The sequence below is a fragment of the Cupressus sempervirens genome, chromosome 2 (genome assembly GCF_028749045.1).
Source record: "Cupressus sempervirens isolate cs-2001-9-10 chromosome 2, ASM2874904v1, whole genome shotgun sequence".
In the NCBI taxonomy this organism is placed as follows: Eukaryota; Viridiplantae; Streptophyta; class Pinopsida; order Cupressales; family Cupressaceae; genus Cupressus; species Cupressus sempervirens.
Window position 1 is genome coordinate 44,950,321 of NC_143119.1, and position 21,492 is coordinate 44,971,812.

At 32.8% G+C, this 21,492-nt stretch overlaps 1 pseudogene; it reads right to left on the reverse strand.

Moving 5' to 3' along the window:
- Positions 1-6,536: 6,536 nt before the first annotated feature.
- The window catches only part of LOC149570986 (poly [ADP-ribose] polymerase 2-like), a 96,129-nt pseudogene continuing 81,173 nt past the window's right edge, over positions 6,537-21,492 (reverse strand).

A 21,492-nucleotide genomic window follows, 5' to 3' on the forward strand; every position in this document is an offset into this window, starting at 1 on the left:
TAGCATCCTTCTAAGCTGTATGTTTAATACCATCTGAAACATTGGTTGCTTCTAATTTAGAGAAATCACTCATGTTTGTTACGTAGCTAGAAAATCTTTTGGGTCTTTTGCTTTCTCTAAAGGTTCCAGATAGTGCAACAAAGTCTTGTGCTTCCTCTATAGTTTTAATAGCTTAAAGTGGTCTTTTCTTAGGATTTTGAGTTTTCTCAAGATTAAGATTTTGAATTTCACCTTCAATTTCTTTAATGCTCTACTTTCGAAACTTAGATTCATGATTTTATTCATAACTAGGTATATGTGTAGGATTTTTAGAACTTAGGGTTCTTTTGAATGCTAAATTTTCTTCAAATATTACATCCCTACCGAGTTCAATGTTTCTCTGACCAGGTATGTAAACTCTATATGCTTTAACTATTTTTTTGTACCCGACAAAAGTACTTTTTCTCCTAAAGGGTTCTAACTTAGTTCTTTTTTCTTTTGGAACATGTATGTATATTGGGCACCCAAATATCCTAAGATGACTTATATTTGATTTAACCTTGGAAATAAATTCTTCAGGAGTTTATCTCTAAAGTGGGAGTGAGGACTTCTATTTTGAATATAAACAACAGTGCAAGAGGCTTCTGCCGAAAGATAATATTCTAAATTTTGATCAAATATCATAGTTGTTGCTACTTCTATAATTGTTTTATTCTTCCTTTCTCATACCCAATTTTGCCGTGGGTTATAAGGAACAGTATACTCCCTCTTAATTCCTACTTCTTTACACAAATCTGAAGTATATTCCCCTCAATTATCAATTCTAAGAGTTTTAATTGTGTGTCCTGATAGGTTTTTAGTTAAGGATTTGAATTCTTTAAATCTCTTAAGGATATCTTCTGATTCTTTACATTTTAAGTAGTAAATCCCTTTTTTCCTAGAGAAAACATCTATAAAAAGTATTTGGTACTAGAATCCTCCAAGAGAAGGAATAGACATCCTAGAGTGCATCCTTTGCATGTGTTCGAATGATTTTACTCAATTTAGTTAAACTAGTAACCATCTTTTCCATAGTCAATAAGGCTTTAAAATTTAGATGTCCTAACCTTTTATGCTACATTTTGTTTATATCTGCAATTTCATGAATTAAGGCTTGAATAGCTTCTATATTTAATCTATATAAGCATCCCTTTCTTTGACCAATCAACTTTGATTTCTTAAATGAAGAACTCTTAGACCAGTTCTTTTGATAAGACACAACCCCTTCTAGGTCGGCCCTCCATGAAACAATCCTATTCAACTACAAATTGACGAACTTTTCATTTAACTAATAGTTAATTAATAATCAACTACAATAATAAATTACAAGGCATATAAAAATGCCTAGCAAATTGCCGATCAGTATAGGGAGAAGTATTAATCATAAGGACATATCTAAGGGAACTTACATGCTTATTTGATCTATCTAATCTAGAATATCATAACATCTATATGATCAACTTATGAGGATTTAACAATTTAAAATGATAACAATTAAAAGAGTCCACTTTGGGCTAGGAAAATGTGAGAAGACAACGATGTTGAACCTGATGAAGTAATTAGAGAAAGCAAGAGTACAAGAAATTAGTCATGTTATGTAGCTCTATTAATTGAACTTATCAAAAAAAAACCTTCAAATGTTGAAGAATCTTTATCAAGAAAACCTTAGAAAGAAACAATGATTGAAGAATATAATTCAATACTAAAAATTGATGTATGGGATATTGTACTTAGACCTAAAAACAAATCAATTGTTTCTTCTAAGTGGTTTTTCAAAATCAAGCATGCACCTTATGATAGCATTAAAAAATAGAAAGCCAGATTTGTAGGACATGGTTTCTCATTGAAAGAAGGTATCGATCATGAAGAAACATTTTCCCCAGTTGTTAGATATACATCTGTTAGGACTATCTTGGCAATCACAACATCCAAAGAATGGAAAGTTCATCAAATGGATGTTAAAACAACATTTGTAAATGGTGAAATTGAAGAAGAATTTTATATTGAGAAAAAAAAAAGGTTCTTCACTCATGATAGAAAATCTCATATGTGTGAGTTAAAAAAAGCATTGTATGGTCTTAAACAGGCTCCAAAAGCATGGTATGAAATAATAGACAACTATCTAATAAAGTTAGGGTGCTCTAAGAATGAAGTTGATCCTACTTATACTTTAAGATAGATGGTGATGACATGATTATTCTTGTATTATATGTTAATGATTTGTTGATATTAGGTGAAGAACATCTTATAAAGAAGTGCAAACAAGAATTAACAACAAAGTTTGATATGAAAGATCTAGGTCTTCTCCACTATTTCCTAGGACTAGAAGTCTAACAAAAAGTGAGCTACATTTTTCTAAATCAGAGAAAATATACTATTGATATTTTGACAAAATTTGAAATTATGGATTGTAACCCAGTTACTGCTCCTATAGAAGTCAGAGTTCACAAGATGAAGTATGATATGATTAACTCTAAATCTATGAATCCTACTCACTATAGGTAGATTATTGGATCTTTATTGTATTTGGTGTATACTCGTCCAAGCATATGTTATGCTACTAACACCTTAAGCTAGTTCATGTGTGCACCAAAGAAGATACATATAATGGCAAGAAAATATATCTTAAGATATCTAAAAGACACTATTGGCATGGGAATTAGATATGATTGAGTAGAAATCAATCTTCATGGATATTTAGATTCTGATTGGGCAGGCAGCTTTACTAAACGTAAAAGTGCTTTTGGGTATTGCTTCATTATTGTATTTGGGATGATTTCTTGGTTTTGCAGAAAACAATCCTCAGTTGCATTAAGCTCTTCTAAAGCAGAATATATAGCCTCTTCCTTGGGAGCCAAAGAAGTTATATGGTTACGAAAGTTACTAGTTGATTTTTCTAAAAGGGCTTTGAAGCCCACTGTGATTCATTGCGACAATTAGAGTTGTATCAAGTTTTCTACTAATCAAATTTTTCACAATCGCTCTAAGCATATTGAAATTTTTTGTCATTACATTAGAGATATGGTAGATCGGGGTGTTATCAAACTAGAGTACATCAGTACTAATGAGAAAACAACAAATGTTTTTACCAAGCCTCTTGCTAAAGTGAAGTTGGAATACTTTAAAAGAAAACTTGGTATGATTAAATTGTAATATTTAAATATTGAATTTAATTTTTAATTTATGTGTTTATTCTTCTATGGTTGTTTAATTGCATCAGATATGTAATGAAAGGTGATAATCTTTGATGGACATGTATATTCAGAAGGTAATCTTTGTAAGGTGACAATCTTTGCAAATGATAGGCCTATTATGATGACAATTTGTTCTAGATATGTCGGAAGTCATTGATAACAAATGCATTATGATTACTCTAGATATTTTTTCAGACAATTAAATATCATAATATATGTTATGATAGTGTTCATAGCATGGTGATTTTAATTATTTGACAAGTCACTATTTTAGAGTGTTAAAGTAAGATAATGTGTTATATACAGACATTCTATATTCTTGTATCTATTAAGGAATCTATTACTTCACCCTTGCTAACAAGGAATGTTGAACTAAAGCATCAGTCAAAGTAATATTGAACATTCAAGCTTTAAGAAGTCTACTAGTTTGATGGTGTCAAGAAAGGACTTCAACTTATACTGAGTAAACAGTGTTGTTCTTAGCATTTCAAGCCTTCAAGAGGCTCACATTCAAGCACTTGGTGACTCCATCTCTTTATCTTGGTTTCTAAACCAAAATTCCTATAATTCATGCCCAAGGCTCAAACAAGGCCATCTTCTACAGGTACTTTTCATTATACTAAACTTTCATTTTCAAATCCTAGAAGAAAAATAAGTAGACTCTACATACCACCAGTTAGGAGTTCAGAAGTAGCACATACAATTTTTAAATCACTTTCTACTCCTTGTATTGGTAGATTACAACCTAAGGTACCATCTTTTCATTTGAATGGATTGTCGTTCCATATGCCCCTCCATAGGAATCAAGTGTTTGCTACCTTTAATGGTGGTAGTCCTACAATTTTGACCCAAATACATGATATCCCAGTGTTTTCTATTAAGAGCCTACCTGATTTTAATGGTGAATCTTCCATTTCTCCTACAAAGCATATTCAAGAACTTTCAAACATCTACAATATACATGGTATTACAGAGGATGATGTTGCTGTTAGACTTCTAGCTTCATCGTTAAAGGGAAAAATCTTATAGTGGTATAGGGGATTGTCACATAACTCTTATCACTAACTGCGATGAATTAGGGGAAAGATTATGCAAACATTTTGAAAATAAAAGTGATCACCTATCACTTTTAGAGCAGCTAACTACCATTAAGAGAGCACCCCATGAGTAAATGGAAGACTTTAGTTATAGATTCCAAAAGACATGGGATAGAATACCTACTACAGTAAAACCTTCCCCTGGTAATGCTTTCTAACATTACCTTAGAGCTTTCAATAGTGATATTGCTAATACCTTACAAGCCATGTGAGGGGATACCTTACCAGCTGCATATGAAATTTCCATAAGGGCAAAAAATATCTTAATTCTAGGAGGGAAGTTAGCTCCAAGGCCTCCAATGCCTTTCTTTCCTGATATGCCTACTCATTAGCCTAGAATAGCTCCTATTCCTACCACATCTAAATGTCAACCTCTTGTTGTTGGCCCCTCAACTCCCACATTGTCGAGTGGGATAGATAAGATTGAGGCCATGATGCAAATGATGATGCAAAATACAGACAAAAAGTTTCAAGAACATAGCTCTAATATAGAAAGGAAGCTATAAGACCAAAGTTCCAATCTAGAAAAGAAGCCGAAAGACAACTTCATAGTGGTGCAAAAGATGAGCAACAAGATGGTGTCCTTAGAAAGGTAACAAGCTCAAAATAGTAGGCCCTTCCGACCTCATTATCAAAACTCCACATATACTAGGCCACTAAATCAAGGTCAAGGTTATGTTCCGTACAACCAAAATAGACCTATGGATAATACGTTTGCTGCAAATACAAGCACAAATACAACAAGGGCATTAGTTCCTCAAAACAACTTTTCTTAAGAGCAAGATTTTTTTCCTTGCAATTATTCATATGAATATTGTATGTGTTATAAGGCATAACCATCCCAAACATTAGTTACAGAAGATCAAGCAAAAGGACAACAATATAGTGCCACCCCACCTACAGATGGTTCTCATCAACAATAGGGTGATTGTTCTTTTATGAACCATCAGCTAGAGGAACATTGCCATGCCAACCATGATAAATATGTTGCTATGGCTCATCATACCAGAAGCAAAATAAGAGCTATTGAGAATGCTAAACCTCCACCAAATCAAGCTTCAACTTCAGAAGTTTCTCCTAAGGTCCAATTACAAATGCACAATCAACTGCTGCTCACCAATAGAACCAAGACATAAACATCAAGAAGACTACTGAACCTCATGTTGCTCAAATTCAGTCATCAGTTTCCAAGGCTCCAGTCAAAGCAATTGGCACCCCTCTCAACTATGTAGATAAGATGAAGAGGACTAGTGTTAATATTCCTTTGTGGGATGTTACCACTATGCCATCATAGTTGGAGCTACTACAACAAGAGTTAAAGAGTATAGAGGTGTCAAATCAATCAGCCAAAGAGGATGGTGCAACAAGTCGGGTGCAGCCAACAAAGGAAGGAGATACAAGTAAGAAAAACATGCCTCCTTCCTTTTATGTCTCTTTGATTATAGGGGAAAAACTAGTTCATAATTGCATGATTGATTTTGGAACTAGTAGTTCTGTGATGCCTAAATGTATTGCTAACCTCCTCAGTATTGAGTATAAACCAGTTAAATGGTAGCTCTGTTAAAATAGTGGGAATCCTAAAAGATGTGGAAATGGCAATGCACGATGTTGTGAAGTTTTCACATCATCGTCCCAAAATTTTTGGTGACCCCCTTTTTTTGATCGTCTTGGCAATAATTTTTTGAAGTTGTCCAAAAATTTCTGATTTCTAAAAAATTTACGCCTCAAACACCTTTGGATCAAGAGGGAGGAGGTTAAATTTATTTTTCACTTGCTCATAGCTCGATTTTCCAGAACTAGCAATTTTATCCTTAGGCTGAACAAATTTCAAAGATGACATTTTTTTCAATGGTTAGAACAATATTCAGCAAGATAAATCAACAAACCCCACCTCAAAATTGTTATGAGGTAGCGTAGTAGAAAGGATCACTATAATCTCCCCAACCAATCTATGAATAGCACTATTACCTCGAATAAGAACATCTTCTGACACTTTATGCGAGTCTAGATGAACAGCCGCACTATCTAGCAAATACTCCATGAATGGTTCAGTGCAGTAAAAATTATATGAGGAAGCATCAACATACTCCCCCGCACACCACAATTGATCCCTCTGTAAAGGTGGCACAGCCAACTGTACCACATTGTCATATGTGTGAGAAGAATCAATCTAGAGACTCGACTCCATTGGTATCCCACACTCATCAAGACCAAGTACTCCCAAATCCTAAACATGTGTGTCAACCCCAACAACATGTTCCTCAGTAATAACTATAGGACCGTAATAACCACCAACGACCTCAATATACAAATGAACTGGGACTAGGGCTAGTGTAGACCGCAAATGCTCCAACTCCACAGTCACCTCCTCAACTGGAATTGTGACTCCTATAGATCTCACTGTGTGACCTGTAAAGCCTCAGTATTCATTGTGAGCTCCTGGGTAAGCTCACTCACCTCCTTCTCACGATCCAAGAGTGCCTCATAGGTTGTACTCCCCCACTCAACCAAGCGATCATGGTCGGCTACCAACTATAAGTAATCCTATCTCAAAACCCTAAAAAATTCATGCAAGGCATGAAACTCTGCCAAATAAAGGTAACCACCACTGGACTCATCTATCATAGAAGCACCCCAACCAGTAACAGCCAACAACTAATGAGTGGTATCAAAATGCTCAAGAGCAGTAGTGATATCTCTCTTGCCAAATCTCAACTGGCCGATCACATGGTGACTCTGCACTACGGGCCTCCTCTGAACCATCTCGAATACGTTGTCCACACTATGAGAGAAAGCTAAACAAAATGAACTCCCATTTGAGTACACCTCCACACTTTGAATGCAAGCATCAGACTCATCCTCATCTAACTCTGAAGAAGTTATTGCTGAAACTATCTCATCATCACAATCTCTAGCTCCCTCATCCTCTGCAACTAACTGAGAGTCCAGATCCTGACAAATATCATCAGGGGTCACTGACAAAGTAACTCCCTCAATTGACAAGGTAGCCCTGGCTAAAAAAAACTCTTAGCACTCAGACTCTACCTCATCCTCATTCATCTTTAGCGGGTTCCTCAAACTGTGTAAACCATGTAGAGTATCTCTAGCTTCATCCTTGAAGTCCTCCTGAAGTATTGTGTGTCCAACATCTTCCTCCAAGCTGGTCTAATTTTTGTCCGCCCTAGATTCGGCTATATGTCGGTCACCAATTTCTGCAAACTCCTTGTAGAGGTTTCTAGATACCTCACTTATAGAGACCTCTTGTTCCTCTTTCTCTTTGTTCTGTGATGTAGTCCTATTAAACATAGAAACCATCAATTCATGCATCCTTTTCTGACTTTCATCCAACCTTTTCAAATTTTGTTTAAGCTTCTTCATATCCTTGTCCCACTGCTTCTGGGTACTTGAAGTAAACATGATTAACTAACTGATTTAATGTCCAATCGACCCAGCATGATGGCAGGTCAATAGCTCTGATACCACTATAATGTCCCTGCTCAAATTTGATCTCAAAATGCTGATAAAGGCTCAAGAAATTTCATCAAACAACTCATATGCAAAGGTCATATGACTGATATAGTATTTCAGTTTGCTTTAATGACTCTTTCTTCAATTTGCATCAATGAGAATCTTTTGCAAGAAGACTCAAAATTGACTACACAATGACCTAACATGAATATGCAACTTATTTTGACAATATTCAATACATATATGTACCTAAAAACTACTTGCAATATGTTGTTACAACAAATAGTAATTATGACAAACACTTTGGATGCAACCTATGATGGCATTAATGCACTTATAGCCAAGTGATATTAACACAAACACTTGGTATGCATAATTATAACATTATTTATGCCAAAAAGAGAACTTACAGCCAATTGACATTTTGTCAAACAATTGACATGCAAACTAATAAGCTGATCATGAATGATAAATACATATTCAATTACAACTATATCAGACCAACAACTTATGTCTCCTTTGTTGCACATAAAATGTCAACTACAATGCTAGTATGAAATGGCCAAGACTCTTGGCTTACATCCGCAAGAATAATGCTTAAATCTGTTACAAACTTTCACCTATAACCTTACCTTCTAATATGCATCTAAATGATAAGAACAATGCATAAAATATCCAAAGAAACTTGATTGTAGATGGTTGTAATAATTTTCTACAACAACAAATCTACCTGCCGAGAATGAAGCCCAAGATGCCTATTTATTCTTTTTTCTCCACTTTCTCTAGAAACTTTCAGAACATTATTTTATTTATTAAGTGAATTTATAAAATATTTTATAGTTCAAGTCACTTTATTAAATTAATTAAATATAAAGTTACTTTTTAATATTTGTTTATTTGATAACTTTATAAATAATTAACTTAATACCACTTATTTATTTAATTAAAATAATTAATTAGTCATCCTCATAGCATATTCATTATTTTGGACAACTTAATTAATTAAATTAATTAAATCAAATTACCTCCAAAAAAGGGGACATGACAAGGTATGACCTTAAACTTATTGGAAAGGATGCAACTTGATCACAGGGTACATTTTTGGAACCGCATGAGTTATTAAGAAAAATAATCTACGAAAACATAAAAAAATATAATTTAAAATATTAAACATACCTCAAGAGATTTTAAATTAATCTTCATCATATTATTATAATAAATACTTACATATGTACATATAAATATAAAAATGAAATGACACCAATAAAATATAATGACGTAATTTAATAATGTCACCCCATTAATATACTTACATGAACATATATAAGTATATATTATAATAATAATATTTGAAACTATAGTCTTTCCAACTCTTCCTTCCAACCTTTTTTGTTTTCCCTCTCTTTTCTTTATCGATTTACACACATGGTAATTCGTTATGATAAATGTTCTATAACCAACGGAAGCCAAGAAGGCATAGCTCTCCTTTAAACTAAAGTCATGTATGAAGTTTGGCACCTTTTATATATACTCGTCTACCTTTTCGTATTAACACATTCAACATTTGCATCTGCATTATCATTAACCTTCTATTAATACTGCATTCTTTTTTCTTTTAACATCTCCAGCATTTGATTCCACATAATTCCTTAAGCAAAAGTTTCTTTTTATTTACTTCTAGTCTATGCATCCACTACATGAGTAATCCTGCTGTAAGAACTCAGCCCTTGGAGTAAATTTTTATTGATATGTCTGCAACAAAAGAAGAGTAAATCCCAATTCGAATTGCAAGGACTCAAGCATATCCAGTGTTTACATCAGGTCATGTTATGACATGTCAGTATTATTTTATTACTTCCAAAGCAGCCAATTAGGCGTCTAAGATTTTATCATTTCAAATTTATTTATTTTCAAGATTCAATATGAGTTGCTTCTTATTCATTTCATTATTATCAATCCTTTTTTCTTAAACTTCCATATGTCAATTGGATACAACTCATATGTAAGTGTCTTAAAGAACATTTGAAATCTAAACTAGAAACACTATTGAATGAGTAATGCTCAACTCAAGAATATGCTTTATGATGTCACAATTTGTGATAAAAGATATTAAGAGCAGGGTGCTCATAACATTTCCAAAACAGTTGGGATTCAATGTAGCCATGAAATGGTGAAGAAGTGTAAAAAAGGCAGAGTGCTCATAATCTTTCAAGCACCTGCGAATCACTGGCTATGAAGCCACCTATGGTGAAGAGGTGGAATGAACTTGCAAGGAAATAGAAAAGATATTAGACATGAATAACTTAATTAATGAAATACTTAATAGCTCATGCTTATCCATAAAATGAAACCTGTTGTCAAGTTGAGTGGTGGTGATCGGGTTGGTGAACCGCAAAGCAGCTTACAAGCATGTTTGTCATCTAATGATCACTTGATGTCAGTAGCACAAGTTATGTAAGTGTTTTCATTTCATAATTGCGCGAATATTTGAAACACCATGATTCTTAGGTGGTTGGACTAAAGAACATCCCAAGCTCGATCCTGAGGTAGGGAGGGCCATTCTAATATAGTCGAATGTGTGGGGATAATCATGGTCTTAGGTTGGGAGCTTAAGCCTATATCAATGCTTCTCCTTTCACCAATGTTGAGGCTTGCACAACCAGCTAAAGATCCTCTGATGATACTTGTATGTTCCTTTCTTTCTTGTTAAGCATTTACTTTACTGTTAATCAGTTGATCATATAGACAGTTATGATAGTTAGTCGTTAATCTATTTATTTCAGCTGATCATGAATTACAGATATGAATAGTTAGTCATTGATCTAGTTATTCAATTGAATATGATTACAGTTATTTTATGTTGATCATGTATACAGTTATGATAGTTAGTCGTTAACTTGTTTATTTTAGCTAATCATGAATTACAGTTATGAATAGTTAGTCGTTAATCTATTTATTTCAGCGGATCCTGAATTACAATTATGAATAGTCCATCATTCATCTTGAATATGATTACAGTTAATTTTAGTTAAATGTTGAAAGCAATTAATATCATGGGAAAAGGATTCAGTTATCTACATATTATGCTAGGAGTTTTTACTTAAAACCGTTTATGAATTAGATATGAAAATTAGTTTGTCACAAGAAGACTCATGTTGAATGAGAGAGCCAAATATAAATAGCCTACACATATTATTATCACCTAAAGAAAATTAAAAAGCTGCAATTATAAGTATCTCAAGGTCATCAAAGTTCAAACATCAATATTTTTGTTATTATCGTGCAATCCTTTATCAATCCGATGAACTTTCCAAATGTTTGCCCCAAATATTAGACTTCATGGTAGTCTTCAACTTAAATTTTCTCAAACCTCCAAATCATCTCCATACCTAATAGTAAGACAAAGAATTGAATTAAATACATACATATACATATATATTAGTGTCTCTGTCAAAGTAATGAGAATCAGAATTGGATCAGAATTAGCAAGGCTGAATCAAATCACGAATCGGCCATGAATCGGAATCAAATCAGTCATGAATCGATAAATTAAAAAACCCTAGAAATTTAGTGAGTAACTTATTTCATAAACCCTTTATTGCTGATTTGATTCATCGATTCACAAAAAATCGTTGGGCTTGAATTGAATTTCCGAATCACGTGAATCGTTGTGATTCTTGTTATTGTGACTCTTTGTGTCTCTGTGTGTATAAATTATTTGTCCACCACAATTTAGGCTTAATTCATAAATTACCAAATGGACATTTATATCCACATTAATGCCCTTTGCAATGGAAACAAATAACTTCTTATATCTAGTCCCACATAAATAATTCCGATGGCATTTTCTCAAAAATTCGTAGAAACAATAAATTTCAGCAAACTTACAATATCAGGCTTCAAAAAAATATAAATATATACGTAGAAAGTGCCAGCATAATTTTTTTCCTTTCCAGAGCAAGTCAATTCAAATCTTTTTCTCTATTGTTTTGTATTCTCCACTAAACTTAATCTCAGAGATTACTATTAGCTCCATCCATGGAAGTATAGAAGACTATGAGTTTATTAGGATTAAACACGAAAATTGCCTTTTGTAAAGTCTTTTATCCACAATATTTCAAATAAGATCAATACAAGAATTTCATGACCCATCTAAATTTTGAAAATACCTTTATAAAGCTTGGATAAATTTTGCAAGATCTTCCATTTTTTACAATATCTTGAAGCTCCAATGATCTTCACAAATTGTCCTTTAAAGCACAAATGTAAACTCTAAAATAAATTCACCTATGGATGGAATTGGGTTTCTGTCCAATTCCAGAGTACTCCCAAGGGTTTCCATCCTCAACCTTCCTAAAAAATCAGTAGCTGTCAAAGTTATTCTAATAGAATAATTAACCATATATAATAATAATGATTCCCTCCCTTTTCTTTCAAAGCCAATTGTGGAACTCTTTACATTCCATCAACTTGTCTCTTGGCATTTTGTTTCTCTATCTTTTAATTTGAATAAAGTGACTTTTTATTTTATAATTCTGCTTGACACAAAAAACCACCATAATTGCTCCATTTAATAATTAATTGTCATTATATTTGAACACTTAGTTTTAAATTTTTAAATGATTTTTAATGTCTCAAAAAGGGAATATTACATGTATAGAAAGTCATTAAAATGTGTTACCAAACAGCTCCAAAACATTCTCTGAATGGCATGCGAAGCTCAACACACCACAACACATTCCTCCTTGATCCCTTAAGTCTTAGCTTATATTTTTGTCTAGGCTAAAAGAACTCAAATTTAGACATCACAAAAACCTGAGTTGTCCAAAAACATACACACAACAATATCACAAATATGAGAACAAATCTTAAGCTGCAGAGAAAACCATCAAAAGATACCTAAATTGAAATACTACACAAACCATCTAACCATGTTCACCAAACCATACAAATTGAAATCCTAATGTGCAGCAATGCAAAGGCTTGCAATCCATCCTTGATAGCCAACCTCACTGGCAGCAAAGAGCACATCATTATTTCTTCAAAAGGAAAATTGAGAAACTAGAAGCATGATAGTGCAATATTCATAGCCCAAAACCAATATGATTAGAACCACAGGTAGCTATCATCTAATGGGGAGGAATGCAAAGCATTCTTCAATAAGATCTTCAAATAATCTTTCTACATATTCCATCTTCTAGATATAACTTATACTGTTTTAGAATCATCATCTGAGCACTCAATGCCAAAAACTTATTGGCCCTGAAGCACTCATCACAGCAAATCAATCATCTGATACTCTTTTCTGAATTTTTTTCTTCAAATCTTCATCAATCAATGATCCCTCAAATCTTATTCATTTATCAATACCTATATTCCATGATGTTTTGAGGACAATAGGGGATGAATTTCTAGACTGTTTCCCAAGGGACCAAAAATAGGGTGCAGCAAGGGACCGCAATATGTGTGTGTGTGTGTGTGTGTAATGTCCCCTTTTTGGGACATCAAAAAAGTTAAATAAATATTATATATAATATTAAAATTGACTTGCAAAACATGGACCCAAAATATAAAAGGTCAATTTAATATTATAAAGTGGGCTAAAAAGGACAGAGAGAGATAAGACGAAAGGCCAAGATGGGAGTTGAAGAGTCACAGCTATGAAGATAAAAGGAGATGAGACTCATTCATTTGGCTATGCTTGGTTTATTAATAAGATTTCAATTTCTCTCTTGCGAGAGTATTTGGAAAGCTTCAACTTTCAGCTAGCATGAGGGTGTAGCCCCTCATGCTGGCAGATAGTGGAGACAACCCCTTTTGTTTGTGGAGACATCACTTTAGGTGTCCTGTATGCGCTTACAAGTTCTTCTCTAAGTGTTCCAATGTAACTATAAAATCTTTGTTCAAAGATTGGATTTGAATGTTGGTTATTGTATTGTTGTTGTATAATGTAGTAACATTGTTTTAAGGACTTTTATGAGAGCTTTCTGGTCTTATATTGTAGGTCTGTAATGCATTTTTATAGGCTTGAATCCTGTGTATCATTTTGAGAAAGAACGGTCTAATATCTTTTGGGGTTTCTGCTAGCTTTTATTATGTTTTTGCAATACATCTGCATCTGTTTAGTTTTGAACATACTTTGAGGAAAGACAAGTAAATATTTGGTTTGGGATATATATATATATATATATATTTATTTATTTATTTGGAATTTATTAAAATATTTTATATAGCATATAGCATATAATGACAAAAATTATGGTGAAATTTAAAAATGTCTTATCTAAGAGACAAATTAAGCTTGCAACTCCGACATTTGAAACATAGAATGAATGAATGAACTTGATGCTAGCTTAGACCCATTACTTAATGTCAAAGACCACATCAATTTGTTTCCACTTTTTTGCCATAAAAAAATTAACTCGTGTTGGTTTTCAATGTATTCCATAGCATTTTGGGGATGGGGAGGTGGCGGTGGCGCTAGCAAGGAAGGGCGGCGGGGGGGAGTAAGGGATAAAAATTAAGTATTATACTATTATTGTTAATGTAGTTTCAGTTGGTCTCGAACACAATTAGTGCAAGCATCCATAACCTTTGTAGTCAATATTGCACATATTCATTGATTCGCTACAAACCCACTACATGACAGACATTATCAAAGAACCCAAAATCTTATATTTTTATTCATGTAGAGGATTGACTGCTTCACAAAAATGTAGTTCACTTATTATATTTTAAACTGTAATATTTTTCTCATGGTTAATTTGTTTGTTGTCTCGTGTTCTTAATTTAGACATCAATAATGATGAAGTGCACTACACTATACCTTCCATTCAATGAATTTCAATTTTCTTACATCATTTATTCGATTTGGTCATTATTGTTTAATCAAAAATAATAAAAAATAAACAATTTGAAAATTAAAAGAAAACTAACACAACAAAAGGTGATCTCTATCAACCTACCATTTCCACCTTCTGCTTCAATTTAAGAGGTGCGTCAATAACAAAGTCATCTGTCATCATGTAAAGGTATTAGTACAAATACCATATGAACTACAGTATATACTTAAAATTTGCAAACATCAAATTTGAATACTTGCACATTTTCTTGAAGCCAAAATCATGAGGAATCACTATATACAATTCACTGTGAGATGACGAAATGTAATTAAAAATATGTTATTATATCATGTTTGTAATTAATGATAATATAAATACGCTCACAATATAAATTAACTAATAAAACTCATTTTATGGGGAATAAACTTTCAAACGAAGAACATGAAACATGATATCCAATAGACGAACAAAAGTCTAAGACCATAAAATTTCTTAGGAAACCTTTTAATGAGTATTAGGAATAACAAAAATCTGAGGGAAGAGCCATCAATGCAATGGTAACTTGTGAGCCTCTCATGTGGGAGGTTTTGGGTTCTAGTTAATTTGAGCTTAACACATAATGATACTTAATTTCAAGAAATAATAAAAAGTAATGTAGGCTTTGGCTCATTACCTATTAAAAAAACAAAAAACAATAGAAATTTGGCTTTAATATTTCTTAAAACTATTTTATGAGACAAAGAAATAATGACATATGACGCACATAAATCAAAGGCTCATAACATATTACAAGATTTTTGTAACAACATATAACATGGCATATGTCAAAATAATTGAACATTCAAATCTATAGCTTTCAAATCAAATCTAAATTTTGTGACCACTAGTGAAACAAGAAGACTTCTAACTATAAGCATGTCACTACATATTACACTCTAAGAATTTATCAGTCATATAATAAGCACATATTTAATTTGAAGCTTAGGCCCAAATGGGCATAAGTAATTTCACATCTACAAGCTTTGAAATAATAGTTGAACTATACATTGAAGCAAACTTGTGTTAGGAACAATGATCTTGTCATCCTCAATTTTGTATTCAAAAAATTGGGGCAAACGTATAGAAAATTCCGTTGAATAAATTTTCTAAGTAGTTTCTTTAGTTGTTTTTTCTTGATCTTGAGTTTGGCTTTTAGTTTTCTTTATCTTAGGTTGACTTCATTTTCAATTCCACTCATTTCAATCTATCTTAGTCCTCAAATGAAATTGTCTAACCAAAGCTACTAAGGAATTAAGCATTTTGCAGGTGGCATTTTTTGGCATGACTTCATATTCTTGTTCTTCAACTAAAATCACTCACATGTGGACTTTTTATTGATAATTGTGTGCAATAAGAAGTGTAATTTATATGTAAGATCGGTTTAGAACCACTTATTAAAATTTCACATGATTTGGATGAGGATTTAACATAGTTCTTAATGAAGTTCTAATATAAAGGTGGACCTTTTCAACACATTATATATCTCTTCATTAAAATTAAAATTTCCATGTATATTTAAAACATGAGAGACCTATGCACAAGGGTGGAGCTCTTTGTATCTATTGCATGACTGTAAAACATGTTTTAGCATGTGTTATCTTTTATAAATCCATTATAAGTCAATAATGGCAATTTTTAATGCATTTACATGTATTAAAAACAAAGTTGTGAACACATGTAAAATGGTCAAAACAACTTGTCATTGCTTTAGCTGGCCAAAGTAAATAAACATGACTACATGTATCAAAATACTCTGGAATGCATGTTTATGGAGTCTAAAAGCACATTATGACTTCTTGCATACGTAAAATTCATATTAAAACACATTATTACTCATAAGGTGGAGATTTTTAGTCATTTCACATGTGATAATTCCTTCTTCTATATGTCAAAGAAAAGCCATAACCCGGAGGAGTGATTTTTATCACTTTTGTATCCATATAAACACATGTATATACATATTAAAAGCTTGTTATGCATTTAAAAGGTAAGTAATGACTTATTAAATTGTGAGCCTACAACACAACGGTAAATTGTGAGCCTCTTATTTAGGAGGTTGTGGAATCGAGTCTACTCGAACTTAACAAATAATAGTAATTAATCTTGGCTTCGGCCTCTTACAGAGCAAAAGAAAATACTTTAAGAATTTTTTCAAGATATAAACTTATTCATGCATATAAATGCATAAGAAAAGCTCGTTTTAGTGCATAAAGTGATTTAAAATGTTTCTTATCACGTGCAAATGCACATAAAAAGCACATTTTGGGCAGTATAAGGTAAAAGAGTGTAGGACCCCTCCTCGCATGTACTTATCTAAACATGAATTTCTCAAGTAATTCTCTTTATAGGAGAATAGAATGGATAGAAGAGTGGGATGAGATGATGGAATAAACAATTATTATGGTTTAATACATACTCTCATAAGGATTGTTAGAATCTCTAAGATTAAATTATCATCACATTGTAAAGTGTTCATAAGATAATATTAGAAGTTAGGGTAAACAATTATACAAGTGATTGTAGGAGAATATTGTGTGATTAAATGATAAATACAACATTGTGTTGAGTTTGACCAACTATGTGGAAACATGAATTAGAGGCTATAGGGTCAAGGCACCTTTGTATACACTATATCTATATATGTATATCCTATAATTGGAGGAGCTAGAGTATTAGGATGGGACTAGGACCCCCTACAGATGTGATAATATTTATCCACTCAAGTGATCTTTTGATAATGCTAGAAGCTATTGTTTATGTGTTGATGATATCCATTCGGGTGATTATTGTGATGTTGTAGATTGAACTAATGGTAAATAGAGATTAGTATGTGAATTATATTTTGAGATAAGATTGGTGTTGCTAAGGTGTTATATGAAGTTTTAAACAAAAATATAATGTAATGCTTATAGGCTTTAAATATGGATGAACTGTGTTTTTAACTAGAAAATGAAATAGTGAATTATTGTACCTTAATAATATAAAAGTATTGTGTTAGAAAAAATTATAATTCTAGGTTGAGATGAGTTTACCAATTGTGCAAAAACATGATTTAATCATAATATAGCATGTTGACCTAGAGCACATTTGTATACCATCGGTGTTACAAAATTAAAGGACTTGGATATTAATAACCATGAGAATGAATTCAAGGTTCTATGATTCAAGTGTTTAAATGGAACTGGGTATTAGTCAGATTCTTGTGATGATTTACCTTATAATGACTTTACTTATGATGCTAATTAGGATTTACCTTATGCCCAATTTAGGATTAATTATATATGCATTTGGTTGTTCATTCTAATGATGGAAGTTGAATTGCAATTAAATTAAGAATGTTAGATGAATTATGGTTAAAATTTTAAGAATTGAATTGATGGATATATCATGAGTTTCAATTACACAAGTGCTTTATATGATCATTGTTTAAAAATGAAAAGTTTATTGAATTGAAATTAGAAATGTGTAATGATGAAGTAAATTATGCAAGCTAAATTGATATGTGTGTGTGTGACTTTTCTTGAGCTACTGATATTTGAATTGAGTGTGCAGGGAATTAACCATGGTACTAAATTAGAGAACTAAGGGCTAAACCTATGTACAAATAGTGAAGCCAAAATTGAATCTATTGAAGAGATTTGAACCTCGTTATTATGTATTTTAAATTGTAAAGATAAATTAAGTGTGTATTAGATTAGATTCATTGTGTAATTAGTGGCATGTCACTTGTAATGTATAATGTGTTTTTATGGTGTCATTTGACACTTGTAATGTCCATGTGTAAATAACATGTCAATTAGGGTTTGGCAAGACACTTAACTTAAAATTCAACCTAATAGAGTACCTAAGCTAATCCCACTTAAAAAGAGTTATTATGTGAAGTCTCATCAAGTAGAATTTCCAATTCAAACTTTAGTTGCAATTTTGAGGGCTAAAAAAGTGGTCCTAGGGTGTCATTTTAGAGGAATTTAAATACCCATATGGTAGTACTATGAGTTAGGAACCTAATTTTTAGTACTAGAAGGATTATACAACTTTAGTGGCCCTCCAAATAAAATACTTTTCAAAATTTGTGAAACTTGCCCACTCACCTGCCCAAGCTTAGATTTATGAGAGGAAACAAGAAGGGCAAGGACTAAGAGTTAGCTTGCACTTATTGCTAGCAGGTGGATAGGAATTTGGAGGTCTTTTTTAGAGGGCTTTGGAAAACTTAGTGGGTGTTCACTCACTCTCTAGTTTTAAAGACATTAGGGTTTTGGAGATTAGAAGCAAAAAAAAGGGGCTCTTCTCAACTATTCATTTCCATTACTTTGAGCAACATGTGTGGCTCTTGCCAAGAGAAACTCTTTAATTTTGTTGTAGATTAGTATGTGAATGGATTCATGAACATGTATTATATGCATTTATCCTGTATGTTATTGTTGTTTTAGTTAAGGGATGGGTACGAAGACTCTTGATTCCTTGTTTTTCTTGCATTTTGAGGGTGTTTTGTTCTTGGGTGTGAAGGGCATTACTCACCCTTGGGAGGGAAGAAGTGGCCTTAGGTGAAGGGGTTAGTTGGTGCCTCTATTGTGCAAAGTTTCTTCTCAAGGAAAAGAGGAAAAAGAAGCATGAAATATGGGCTATTGCTTTCCATTGATGTTTTAATATATTTTGTCAATGATAAGGAGATGGATGTCCATGAAGAAATTGTGATTTGTACATGCCTTTTGAAGACATGAGTTTGATTATGTTATCATTAGCATCTCCTCCTTGGTTGGCCCACCTTCACCCTCTTTCATGAGTTTCTTAGGTGATCTGATTGTGAAGCCTTGGCTAAGGGTGTATTTTTTGTTATTGTGATGTTTTATGCATTGTGCGTTGGTTGTGTGTGTCTCCCGTTAGGCCTTGGTTCTCCAAGCTTGGGGGTGGTCTCTTACTGACTTAGGTTGGGAGGTGAGAACTCCATGGTTATGCTCAAGTTTTGTTATACGTTTGTGGATTCAAGTTGGAGAAAGCTTGGAAGTTTTTGGATCTCCTATTGCGGTCTTGTGAAGGAAAAGTTCATGTTGCATTGTGATCAAATTTTGTATATGTTAGTTATCCATTTCTCATCATTGTCTCATTGCATGATTGTTGTTGAGTGATGGAAATTCCATTCTAATTTCATCCTCATTGTATTGTATGTATCATAAAAGTTCAAATAAAATAGTATTCATGTTGAAATCATTTGGCTTGCAACACCATGTAAATCTCTCTATCATTGCAGTAGTAAAGAGGGAAAGCAGTAATGCTTCATTGTGAAACTTGAATGATAATGTATTGTATCTTTAAGGATTTCATGTCATTATAGACAATAGTTCTTGAAATAACTAAAGTTTCATTTGAAATGGTTGAAATTTGATGTATAAAAGATATATAGTTGCATTCAAATGAATACCATGTAGTTGAATTAATTGCAAAGTTGCATTATAGTGATTGGTAGATGTATTTGAATAATTGCACTATGGAAGAGATAAATATTTGGTTTAAATTAATATTCTTGTAGTAATGTAACTGTTAGAATGAAGAAAGGCTAATCAATTAAACCTATGTTCATTATTGATCTTAATAAAAGTAGACAATTGAAATAAATGAAACTATAAAATTATTCCATAAAGTCAACCTAGTGGATGATGAAAAATATAATCAAATACAAAAGGAAATTTCCAAAGACAAGCAAAAACACCACCTACAAGATTTTGGCTTTTGTATAGGAAAACCATTTAATTCCATTGTCCAAGAAAAAGGTCACTCACAGAGAATATACTTTTGAAATATTTTCCCATCAAAAAAAGCCCCATAGTTTAATATTATTCAAAAGAAAATCCAAGATAAAACAAAAACATATTGTAATTTTAGCATGTTACACTTTTAAAGAAAGTAAATCAAATAAAATAATATAAAATAAATTTTTGATGAATGTTTGTGTGGAAGGGTGAGACCCCACATGGGCCCCACCTCTCCCACTTCCCAACATTCCTTTTCTTATCTTTCCCTCACACCACCTTTTACAACTTCTAGTAAAGTTTTATATATATATATATATATATATATATAAAGATGTCATTGGTGTACCCTTGCTTGGGTGGGGCCCCTCCTTATTGTTGTTCCCCCTTTGCTAAATGCAGTCTCCCTCTTAAAGAGCCACCCACTTGGAGAGTACACATGCCAAGGTTGTAGGTGCACCCACTATCGGTTATAAGCGCAACAATCGAGAGAAAATAGATGAAGTCATAAATGCAGGGTTCCCAGCGGACAAGCAGAATTGCCTACTTGGCCATATGTTGGGTGGATATTTTGAAACCAACAATTTTGTGAAAAATCCAGTTGCAAAATAAGATGACCAGCCACTGCATGTGAGACAGACTCTCCTACCTTAAAGGGAAGGCCCCTCCTTCTCACCGTTCCTTGGATCAACTCAAAGTAAGCAAGAAGTTGAGAGATTTGTCATGGATGTTACTAATACTCTTTCCTCTTAACTTTCAAGAAAGAAACCACTTACTCACAAAATGAGTAATGGGCAAGATAAGATATCTAACTACACTTTTATCTAGTAGTTGGAAATGGTGATACCAATAAACTAACACTAACTTAAAGGCTAGTTGAAAGAGTACAGGTTTGGCTCTAGGTCTCATTTTCATCCATTCCATAAGAAAAGCCTCTACCATTGGGGCATAAAGACTTCCAGAAGTGTATGATCTCTATTCTATAAGAAAAACCTCTACCATTGGGGCACAAAGACTTCCAAAAGTAGGAAAATGATAACTATTTTTCGTGAATTTGAGATGGTAATACAAGCTACAACCAAAGCTT